Source organism: Engystomops pustulosus, chromosome 2, assembly GCF_040894005.1.
Source record: "Engystomops pustulosus chromosome 2, aEngPut4.maternal, whole genome shotgun sequence".
Taxonomy (NCBI): Eukaryota; Metazoa; Chordata; class Amphibia; order Anura; family Leptodactylidae; genus Engystomops; species Engystomops pustulosus.
The window spans coordinates 31,280,284-31,293,221 of record NC_092412.1 but is presented as its reverse complement, the minus strand read 5'-3'; the positions used below and the strand labels follow the sequence as shown (position 1 = coordinate 31,293,221).

General features: G+C 43.6%; 1 protein-coding gene across 2 annotated transcripts in view; it reads right to left on the bottom strand.

The window, feature by feature from the left end:
* CNTN5 (contactin 5) overlaps positions 1 to 12,938 on the bottom strand; it is an 860,183-nt gene that overhangs the window by 677,859 nt on the left and 169,386 nt on the right. The window lies entirely within an intron of this gene.

Sequence of the window (12,938 nt, the reverse complement as noted above, 5' to 3'; positions counted from 1 at the left end):
CGTGTTGTATTATCCAACAAAGAGACTCTTAATTATCATAATACAAATTCAATACGATGTTGTAGCATTCTTGAAAAACCCTTGAAAATCTGTAATTAAATATTGGGAGCCTATATGTAAATACATAAGTCAGACACATCAGCCATACATGTCTGCTTTGGACCTCCATTTGTACCCTCAACTTACCAGTTACTTTACATATCAGGAACCTACAAAAACCCTTGAGATTCTATAATCAACAAAAGGGAGCCTATATGTAGATACATAAATCAGACATAAGTTTATGATTAGGGTCTCCATTTGTACCCTCACCTTACCCCCTTGTTTTACATATCAGGAACCTACAGAAATCAGACACATCAGACATACATTTCTTCTTCGGGCCGCCATTTGTACCCTCAACTTACTCCTTGTTTTACATGTCAAGAACCTACATAGATCAGACACATCAGACATATGTTTCTGCTTCTGCCATTCATTTGTACCTTAACCGTAGCCCTTGTTTCTACACTAGACTATGTGCTAACTTATCTTTATATTCTTGTAGGTGGCATAGCACATCCATACAGATGCCGACACACAGACCTACTCTAGTGTAATTTTTCTGCTGCTAGTTCCAAGGCCATGGTTATTGTGTTATGGAAGTGCCAAGGGTCCTTGGTTAAATGTCATTGGGGTCCACTGAGGCCACTGTTGGGTGCAGGGTGTTCTATGAATCCCTACAATTCCAGCCAGGAATGCAAGAGCACAGATTGTCAAAATGCTAAAACCAGTATTAAAATCAACAATTTGTCACCCCTGTTCCAGCTATGGGGTTTTCCAGGATTCCTAAAAAAACTTAAAAAAGCAAAGAAGCGCATGGAATTCTGAAAGGGATAAAATTACTCTTTATTGCAGTCTTCCCCTAAGACTATATAAAGAGACAGAAGAATGAAAGCAAGTCTACATCCACAGAAGATCCCCGTTGAGTCTCTTCAAAAACCACGTGCAAGAGGACCTTAAGGTATGGATGTTGTTTATCAAAGCAGGTTACTCCTAATATCAAATTTATTGAAATCTCTATTTTCTTTATGACAATTGTCTCAACCGAAAAAAGTCACAAATTGGGGCGCAAATCTGGAGATGCCTCAAATAAAGATATTTTAAAATCCCCCCCCCCCCTTCCCATTCCTTGATGATTTTTAGACATCATGAAAACCTATAGCAGCCTATTTCATACATTTCCCACTGTACGTTTTTAAAGAAAAATATAAAACTAATAAAAAAAACACCACTTAATAAAGAATTAATAACCAAGAACTAATCATTTTAGCCTTTTGGCCCATACTTGGTTAATATAACTTATTAAAAGAAATTTACTACATCAACAGTTCCCTTTGCTGAGATCATGTGAGGCAATTTACAATAACATTTGCTCTTCATGTCTTAATATTAAACTTAAAATACAAGACGCGTAAAAAAATAAATGGGTGATAAACTGTTGCTAAGATACGGCACGAAAGGAAACTTGTGCCGGTAACTTTTAATAATTTGAGACAAGCTACTTTTTTACATTTCTGTAATACTCATGGTGCACATGTTAGAACAAAAAAATTTGCAAAAAAATATATCCAAAATTAAAGAATAAAACTCTGAAAAGGGAATTGAACCGCAAAATGCCCAACACAAACTTTTAAGAGAAACTTTTACCACCTCTACTAAGTAACTTTTTCTCTATTTTTACTGTTCCGGTGAAGTCAGTTCCGTTAGTTGTGTACTCAATATACTATGTATGTTTCCTACTGTCACATGGGTGGAGCAGACAGTCTGTCACTACCCACATTACAGTAGAAAGTATTTTTATGACATTGGCTGATGAATCTACTGATACTGATCCCTTGGAAGAAAGGCTGCCAGAATCAGTGGGACAATACCAAAGGATGCAAAAAGTTGAAGGTATTGGAGGAGGTGAAACTTCTCCTCAAGGGTTTTTTTGGCCTCTGATCAATGTTCAATGAGTTCAAGTATGACACCCATTTACCACACCCTATCCAGTATCCTCTGAGTGCTGGAACCTATACAGTGGAAAGAACCAAAAGCAAAAGGATCCTTCTAGAGCACCAGGGAGTACAGCAGATAGGCCACCAATCATCGATCAAGATCCCCAATAAAAAGTCAACCCACCAAATATTTGTTATCGATGATAAGTGTTTGATTATAAAGGTCTTTACTTTAGAAACACTAGAACAAGCTCCAACATCTGAAGGTTTAATTTGTCATATAGTGCAACCTGTGTCCTGTAGGACCATTCAGGGTCTGTAGGATGGATGGAAACTGTCAAGTTTCTCTTTTCGTCAGTCCTTTAGGCTCTAAATGGAACCTGTCCGGTGTTTTATTGTCCCAAATTACCCTGTTTGATTTTTAGGCATTCGGGGGAAAAAGTCCTTAATACTCACCTCGTCTCTCGCTCTTGTGCATTCCTGCGTTTTACACCCTGGGTTCACTATGCAAGCAGGTTAGGTATGGCGCATGCGCAGTAAAGACAGGTTCACTTCCTGCAACACGAGATGAGGCGTCAACACTGTATTTTCTGCTGTGAGTGTGCCTCATCAGGCTCACATCTACGTAAGTATAAAAGTTAATTATATTTTTTTTTTTACATGTAAAGGCTTCTAAAAGGTCAATTTGGGCCTGTAGTTGGTTTAGGGTCCAAAATCAACCTGACAGATCCTCTTTAAATAAAGAAAAATTGTTTGATTTACTGGCAAAAAAAAGGCCTCAGTGCCTAAAAAAACCCTCTTTCTTCTTATTCCTTAGACAATAGTGATCAAGTCTCACAATTTCCATATAAACTTGCTTGGCCAACAGCTATTTCTCAGACCCCTGCCCACAACCCATTTGGCTCTTCTCTTCAAACGCCTTTCCTCCTCATATCCCCACGACATGCATGTTCAGCTTGGCCGGGCAAATATCTGTGAAATGGTGATTTTTAGTCAACTGCTTGACAATACAGATGACTTTTCCTTAGGATAGGTCATTAATTTCTGAACATTGGGAATCCACCATGATCAGATGTTCGTTGAAATTTGGCACCTCTATGACCTAGATAGCTAGTTATCTCATGTGAACATTTGGAGAGTGCCCTTTGTAACAACTAAAAGCGCGGATCATATTTCTATGTTTGTGAAGAATTTACAAGTTACCTTAAAGAGCTTTTCCCACGAAATAAGTTAGGCCCTGTGGATAGGGCCAACCTTGCTGATCGGTTGGGACCTCAGTGATGGGGGACTCCATCGGATCTCCCTTCCAGAGATGAGTGGAGCAGAAAGCCACGCATGTCCGTTCTGCTCCATTCATCTCTCATCTCTGACGGAGGTACCTCGTTCTCGTGATCTGTGGGGGTCTCATCAATATGGAAAGGGCCTAACTTGTTTTATGGGAAAACCCCTTTAAAGTAAAGTGGTTTTAATGAAGGACACAGGGCTCAAGACTGGATCTTTTGATTTCCTTTGGATGTTAACTCAACCCCAGGTTGTCCGTGCACCATGGGGAGTTACAGTGTCATGATGACCTGGTGTCCAACAGCCAGCTTCCCTACATCTATCTGATATTGATGACTAAGGAAAACCCCCTATTAGACTGTTCACATCAATAAAACACTCAGAGATACGTTCATTTCTGATCTAAATTTACATTTCCTTTATGTTCTAGGTTGTTACTCGCTATTTTAATACAAGCAGTGATTTAATTGCTCGGTAATTGTCTCTTTGTGTATTGTGACTGCACCTGTTTGTTCATTGTGAAGCTCCAGAAGCTTGTGACGTGGTGTTTCTATCCTTAGCACTATGTGACATTGAATGCTTATTGACATGAAGAAATGTAAAGAAATGTCTGATGTTTGAAATCCATCCCTCCAAGTACAAGGTCACTACAGGGATGCGTATTTTACCTGTTCCATATGACACAAGAAATCAGGTCATTGTCAATCATGGGTTATTTCACTAGAGCTTTGAAGAGTCTTCTATATTGACCTCCTACAGGGCTGTAGACTTATAGATGCTCTCCAGGGATCCTTAGCATCTGTGTACGCTCCAATCCCTCACATCTAAAAGCTATATAATATGTATTTATATCATTTTTTTATTTTACCGTTTTGTACAAATACAAAATAAACATAAAAAAAATGTTTCTACCGCACCTCAAAATGTTATAAGCGACAGAGTCTATACGTGAGTCTACAATGGTACACTAAATTTTTCGAAAGATTCAGTTCAGGTTAGAATCTGTGTTGCTCCAATAGTTCTGCAAATTGGTATACAACCCTTTAATCTTCTAAAACACTTATTTTTTTTTAATAGAAAGGTCCTTTTTCTATATTTTATTGTTGCCCTATATATATTTCTAACCCTAACCATAACCCCAAATTTGTTTAAAGGGAACCTGTCACCAGGGACCTCATTTTCACTAAAGACAAGTTGCAGAATACCATTACACCTGCAGTGCAAATATGTCTTTCTGCTTTCTCTAAGCAATTGCATTACAATATAATTGTGTGTTATAACTTACCTTGCACTCTCTACAGAATCCTCTGTGTATTCCCAGGGGTTGGGCTTTGGTTTGACTGCATTTCAAAAAACAACATGTGACTGGTCTGAGCTGCAGACTCCTCAGCTCACAGCCCCTCTTTTCTGCTTGTGTATAACTCTCCCCTTCATCACTGAGGTCCACTTACCACTCAAGAGCAGTATGGTAGGGGTTATACACAAGCAGAAAGGTGGGGACTGAGAGCTGCATCCAAATTTTGCATCCAGACCAAAGCTGTGGGACTCATCACAGGATTTTGGCAGGGAGCTATAATGGGCTTCTGCAACTTATCTTTAGTGAAAATGAAGTCCCTGATGATAGGTTCCCTGTAAAGTTACCCAAACAGCATTGGACCTTTTTTTTATAAAACATCTGTGCTTTAGAGGACAAGAGGGGGTAAAATAACAATTTCCTTGGCAAATGGAGCTACATATGTTCATCCAAAGGGAACAATAAAAATGTAAATTTGTATATTCGAAAATCAGCACCTTTCTTATCAAGTCAATACATCAATTCCCTCAACTCTCACGGGATTCCTTTTTGGCTAATTTGGAGCCCTTCAAAATAGTTGAGATTTGTGGAACCAATGTTTTCATTCGGGTTTGGCAATATGTCTGGGTTTGCGAAATCGAGTGCAAACATTGGGTCTGCTCATCTCTAGTAAGAATCTTTGGTTGGTTCACAAGAGCCGGGTCAAAAAGTGAAAGCAAGGGTAACATCCACTACCACTGTCCATTCACAGAGCAAGACACCGACATGGAAGGTCTAGTTTTAGTTGCATTGAGTACGTGTGTTCTGTATGGCAATTGTATGCTTCTACATGTTTTTCCAAAGGTTTGTACTACAATGATAAGCATATAAAATCTAGAGGGTTGTGTGGGCATGGAGTCTATTTCTCATGAGAACAAAACCCAACCTGAAAATCCTTCATCACGTTGGAAGAGGTTACCTGTACTTGGAGGGTTTGCCCAACATTCTGGTCAACCTTATTGACCTGATGTCGAATACCTACTATAGAAATGAATAAATATATTCAAAAAGTTTTCAATTATAGTTTTTATGCTTTGAGCTGCATCATGACCCCTAATACCAAAAGATGAAATACAAATAATCGATGTGATCGAGAATCTGATGCAGATAGACTCAAACTTCTAACTTTGTCTCCCCTTTGACCCTCACCACCTGTGGGATCAATAGTCTATGCGGGGTTGCGCCTCTACCGCTTGTCTCTGTTTTCGTGTGCCGTAAAAATAAAATGTAAGATGAGCCACATTGTATCTAATTATAACTATTGTCTTGTACTATGGGTATTGAATTGTCTACCTCTGAGCTGGAATGATACCTGATCGAACTTGGCACCGCACAAAACAGTTCATTAAATCCTGCTAAGAACAATAAAAACACAGTGCCGAAATGTAGGTAATTTGTTCCAGTGTTCCACTATGCAGGATACAATGTCTTACTATTACAGGGGGAACATTAACAATTACAGAAATATTTCCCAGTACTGCGAGGAAGAACAAACATATTAAAAAAACAGTGATCTTCCCGGTGCTACCTCGGGAGATGATAAGACTGAAGAACAGAGAAGACTGTATTTAAAAGAGTTATCCAACCCCATGATGAAAATAAATTAAATAATGAATAATGGTATAAGGTAAAGAAAAAAATACATCAAGAAAATCATAACACACCCATAGCCACGGATCGCCGAGTCATCAAAGCCTTGGTGCCCCACCAGTCTCGTTTTCCCCACTATATCAATAATGGGTCAGATTTACTTACCCGGTCCAGTCGCGATCCAGCGGCGCGTTCTCCGACGAGGATTCTGAGTTTGCCGGGATTCACTAAGGTCGTGTGCCCCATATCCACTAGGTGTCAATGCTGCGGCGAGGTCCGCTGAGGTCCGCCGGAGTTCACCATCCTCTTCCTGGTCCATGTAAGTGCGTGTCAAGCGACACTTATTTTTTTTTAATAGCGCAATTTTTCCAAATCAGTCAGGTTTTCCAACAGCCACGCTCCCCGTTTTTCATTGCATGCAAGCTGGCACTGATGCGACACAATCCGATTGCGTGCGCCAAAAACCCCAGGGCAATTCGGCGCAAAATGGTAAAATTCATAAAACCCGGCGGAAAAACGTGATTCAGACCCTTAGAAAATGTGCCTCAATGTCTATATCGCCTATAGGGCTTCCATGTTGGTTCCCCCTTAGATCATCGAATAACCAGTCATTGGTCACAGTGGTCACATGTCGTGTTGACATGTTTTTTCCGCCAATGTCGTAAGATCAGAGTTTGGTGGAGAAAGCATCAGTAGTAGTGGTAGGGATCTGATAACCAGAATAGATCAATGTAAGTTGGGGTTTTTTTTAACCATTGGTTTGGATATCCCCTTTAAGAATTATAACTGCAGTAGGTGATTTTTGAAGCCCATGCACCCAACGAGCAGCTAACCCATCCATCATAGTAGATGAGGTTAAATAAAGATGTAGGTCCATCAAGTCCAACATTTAATCCAACAGTGTTGATCCAAAAGAAGGAAACAATGGAGAAGATTTATGCTGGCGCTAGGTCTCCACCCGCCGACACCCGCCAGATTTATCAGGAAGCTGCACTGTGCTGCACGAGCAGCAGTTCCACCCCAAGTCTGGTGTAGAATTGTGCTATAGCCTGTGCTTAAACGGCCGAAACCCATAGCTAGTGCAGAGACACTGTGCAGGCAGGGGTGCCCCACGCAGGCCCACTCAGCCACGTGGTGTGCTCCCTCCATGCCAACTTAGCATGGAGGTAGTATAAAGGCGGAATTAGGTGCAATTTCTGGTTTTGCACCTAATTCCGGGCTGGAATACAGTTCTATATCTGCCATATAGTTATAAAGCTGATGGCCAGTGATGATCGGACCCGAATTGCTCCGGTTTGTGCTTAACATTGCGTGTTCGGGTCCCCAAGCTCAACCCAGACTTCAGCCAGAAGTTTGGTGTTCGGGCTCACTCACACACTCCCCGACATGAGCAGTCAACACCCACGATCGGTCCCAGAAGGACTCATTGGGGGTCATTTACTAAGGGCCCGATTCACGTTTTCCCGACGTGTTACCCGAATATTTCCGATTTGCGCCGATTGTACCTGAATTGCCCCGGGTTTTTGGCGCACGCGATCGGAATTTGGCGCATCGGCGCCGGTATGCACGCGACGGAAATTGGGGGGGCGTGGCCGAATGAAAACCCGACGTATTCGGAAAAACCGCCGCATTTAAAAAAAAAATTGTGTCGCGAAAATTTCACTCATCTTCATCCTGGATAGGCCGGTGAATTTCGAGGCATTCCAGCGGACTTCAGCGCAGCAGCGCCACCTGGAGGACGTCGGAGGAACTGCTTTGATGAATCCCGGCCGGACCCGAATCCAGTGCAGAGAACGCGCCGCTGGATCGCGAACGGACCGGGTAAGTAAATTTGCCCCATTATATGCCAACAGCATTTTCCAGGGGATCATAGCTCTTTGGGAAAATGATGCCTTTGCCATAAGCATTTAAAGGATAAGACCCACGATTGATGCCGGCACCGATCATAGATGCTACCAGGGGGGGGTGAGCATTCGGGTTCAGGTCCGCTCATCCCAACTGATGACAACTGGCACAATGTAGGAATACAGATATTCACTACTCTAAAAAAGGCAGAATAAATCCTTGGTCCTATTCTCATCTATTTCCCATCTCCTATTATCCAATGTCTCAACCATCAAACACAAACTCATCAGGTTTCCCTCGATAAATCCTCCATAACATCCATCATAATAATAGTCACATATATAAGACCGATATTATCAGCTCTTCTTAACTAGACATGTTTTTATGGATTTTCCATAATAAACTGAAAAATTGTAAGCTGCATTGAATCCGAGCATTCCAGGGACATACAATAGCGCAGGGTTAAGCATTGTAGCGGTATTTACTTGCTAGCGAGATTGCGGTACATTGTGAAAGAATGGCATATTGAATCCCATCTGCACAATATTAGCAAGAGTGAAGAGGGGAAAGATATAAAACAGGAAAAAAACAGTCAAGGACAAACTTGCTGATTGTTAAAGGGATAAAAAACGTTAGAAATTAAAGTAAACATGAAATATACAGAACTTGCTTATGGTGTTTGACATTACGCAGAATTTTCAGTATTTTGCAGAAACGGTCAAGGAGAAGTCACGCGGAGAAAACACAATAGTCTTTTTCCCTCTGATCTCCTCCATATTTGGCTAGAAGACTACAATGGGGTTGGCTAAGTCAAATGTTGGGGATTTTCAGTCTCCTATTACAGACCAGTGGGGGGGCTGGAGTCCATTGTCTAAATGCCAGGATTGGACAATATAAGACAAAATAAGAACAAAATAGAAATGAGATGTTTGGGTATTTCTGTGATAAACTAACAACAAAGTGAGCTCAGGGTCCAACATGACCGAAGGAAGAGATAGAGATTGGTGACTGGTTATGTCTCTGGATATCTGGATTCTCTAAAGATATCTTTTGGTAGTAGCATAACTCAGTCGAAACAGGGATGTAATATGTCCTTTTGGCTCCCCTAGCGTTAACTCTGCCCCTATTGTGTTATGTGACACTGCCCAGAGATGCAAGGATAATACACACAGTGATGTCACATAACAGGGATAATACACACAGTGATGTCACAGTACAGGGGTAATATACACAGTGATGTCACAGTACAGGGATAATGCACACAGTGATGTCACAGTACAGAGATAATACACACAGTGATGTCACAGTACAGAGATAATACACAGTGATGTCACAGTACAGGAATAATATACACAGCGATGTCACAGTACAGGAATAATACACACAGCGATGTCACAGTACAGGGATAATACACACAGTGATGTCACAGTACAGAGATAATACACACAGTGATGTCACAGTACAGGGATAATACACACAGTGATGTCACAGTACAGAGATAATACACACAGTGATGTCACAGTACAGGGATAATACACACAGTGATGTCACAGTACAGGTATAATACACACAGTGATGTCACAGTACAGAGATAATACACACAGTGATGTCACAGTACAGGTATAATACACACAGTGATGTCACAGTACAGAGATAATACACACAGTGATGTCACAGTTCAGGGATAATACACACAGTGATGTCACAGTACAGAGATAATACACACAGTGATGTCACAGTACAGAGATAATACACACAGTGATGTCACAGTACAGAGATAATACACACAGTGATGTCATAGTACAGGGATAATACACACAGTGATGTCACAGTACAGGGTGTGGAGGATTTGGCCCAGTAGAGACCGTGGTAGCGGGGTGCTGGGATGCAGTTCAAGACAGTGACACCAGGGTACAGTCCAAACAGGTCTCGCCTGCGTTTATTGCAGCAAAATAAAACCAGCCTTTACATTCAGGTATTTGAATAAACAAAAGAAAACCTACCCGTCAGGGTGCTAACTATACAAATAGTCCACTAGCTCACACTAAACAAAGTTCACGTGGCTGCTCCAGACACACAGGTCAGAGCTGTGTCCTCTCAGCCTCCTTCCACAGAGAGACAACCCACTCAACTCTGCTGAGTCATTTTATCCAGGCTAATTAGGCTGTTCCCATCACCTGTGTCCAAGGTGCTGGACAAACCCACCTCAGCACTAAGGCCTTGCATAGAAGCAAAACCTAGGGGAAACATACCGCCCATCCACAGTTAACCCCTTCAGTGTCTCACATACCCTCCCCCTCTGTTTGACCCTGTGGGGACGAACACTTTTGGCCATCAGACAGTGGGTACGGGATAGGGCATCGGCATTCCCATGCAATTTTCCTGCTCGATGTTCCACCGTGAATTTAAAATTCTGGAGCATTAGGAACCACCTTGTGACCCTGGCGTTCCTCTCCTTGGCCTGACTCATCCAGGTTAGGGGAGAGTGATCGGTCACCAGTGTAAACTGCCGCCCTACCAAATAATACCTCAAGGATTCCAGAGCCCATGTGATCGCCAAGCACTCCCTCTCAACTATACTATAGTTCTTTTCAGGAGGTGTGAGCTTGCGGCTCAGGAATGTTACAGGATGTTCCTCACCCTCCACTACTTGGGACAGGACAGCCCCCAAGCCCACGTCAGAAGCGTCAGTCTGCACAATAAAGGTCTTGGTGAAGTTAGGGGTGATCAGTATCGGTCCCTCACACAAAACCGTCTTAAGTCGCTGAAACGCCCCCTCAGCCTCTTCACTCCACTTTACCATCACCGCCCTGCTACCCTTAGTCAGGTCAGTCAGAGGTGCCGCTATTGTCGCAAAATCGGGGATAAATCGGCGATAATAGCCCACTATGCCCAAAAAAGCCCTCACTTGCTTCTTGCTCAAAGGTCGTGGCCACTGCTGGATCGCCTCTACTTTATTTACTTGGGGTTTGATGACCCCTCGCCCAATACGGTACCCCAGGTAACGGGCCTCTTCCAGACCCAGTGCACACTTTTGGGGGTTCGCTGTCAGCCCTGCTGCCCTCAGGGAGTCTACCACTGCTTGTACTTTGGCTAGATGACTCTCCCAGTCGTTACTATAGACTATAATGTCATCTAAGTAGGCCAAGGCATAACTCCGGTGAGGTTTTAGCACGAGATCCATTAACCTCTGGAATGTGGCGGGAGCCCCATGTAGCCCAAAGGGGAGTACCACGTACTGAAAAAGCCCATCAGGGGTAACAAAAGCGGTCTTCTCTTTAGCCCTGTCAGTCAGGGGTACCTGCCAATACCCTTTCGTCAGGTCAAGGGTGGAGAAGAACCTAGCCTATCCAAGTCGTTCTATCAACTCGTCAACCCTGGGCATGGGATAGGAATCAAATTTGGACACCTCGTTCAACTTCCTAAAATCATTGCAGAACCGTAGGGAACCATCAGGTTTGGGAATCAACACAATAGGACTCGACCAGTCACTTTTAGACTCCTCGATAACCCCCAGGTCTAACATCTGCCTGACTTCTTCGGATATGGCAAGCCGGCGCGCTTCAGGGACCCGGTAAGGTTTTTGGTGTACCCGGATGTGGGGTTCGGTTATGATGTCATGCTTGATGACTGAAGTACGTCCCGGTAACTTAGAGAACACCTCCATATTTCGGAGCACAAACTCCTTCGCTTCCTGAATCTGGGCCCTGGAGAGGGACTCCGAGATCCGTACTTCAGGCACCTTGGCATCGGGTACACCTACCTTCGGTGTCCCCTTCTTGGAGACAGACGCCTTCTCTACTCCCATGGCCATCAGGGACTCTCTTTCCCTCCATGGCTTTAGGAGGTTCACGTGGTATATCTGTTCGGGTTTCCTCCTCCCCGGCTGAGATACCCTGTAGGTTACCTTCCCCACTCTCTCCATGACCTCATATGGCCCTTGCCATTTGGCCAAGAACTTGCTCTCCACGGTGGGCACCAGAACTAGCACTCTGTCGCCTGGGTTAAAGGTCCTGAGTCTGGCTGACCTATTGTAGACCCTAGACTGGGCCTCTTGTGCCTTTGTCATGTGTTCCTTTACAAGGGGCATTACCGCCGCTATGCGGTCCTGCATAAGGGAGACGTGTTCTATCACACTACGGTGGGGGGTCCTCTCCTGCTCCCAGGTCTCCTTGGCTACATCCAAAAGCCCACGTGGGGAACGGCCATATAACAGCTCAAAGGGTGAGAAACCCGTGGAGGACTGGGGAACTTCCCGTATGGCAAACATCAAATAGGGCAACAAACAATCCCAGTCCTTCCCATCTTTGCTGACCACCCTCTTAAGCATCCCCTTCAAGGTCTTATTAAACCTCTCGACCAGGCCATCTGTCTGAGGATGATACACAGAGGTGCGGAGCTGTTTTACCTGTAGTAACTTGCACATCTCCTTCATTACCCTAGACATGAATGGGGTACCCTGGTCAGTCAAGATTTCCTTGGGGAGGCCTGTGCGTGAGAACACCTGGAACAGCTCCCTAGCAATATTTTTGGAGGAGGTGTTCCTTAATGGAATCGCCTCGGGATACCGCGTAGCGTAGTCCAGGATAACTAGGATGTATTGGTGCCCCCTGGAGGATTTGACTATGGGGCCAACCAGATCCATTGCAATCCGTTCAAAGGGCACTTCTATGATCGGAAGCGGGACCAAAGGACTCCTGAAGTGGGAGACCGGGGCAGTAAGTTGACACTCAGGGCAGGAGCTACAATACCGGTTTACCTCCTCCCATACCCCGGGCCAGAAAAATCGCTGCAGGATCCTCTCTCGGGTCTTCTCAGCACCTAAGTGCCCTCCCAGCACATGTTTGTGTGCCAACTCTAGCACCAGCCTACGGTGAGATTGGGGTACTACAAGTTGCTCAACCTCCTCA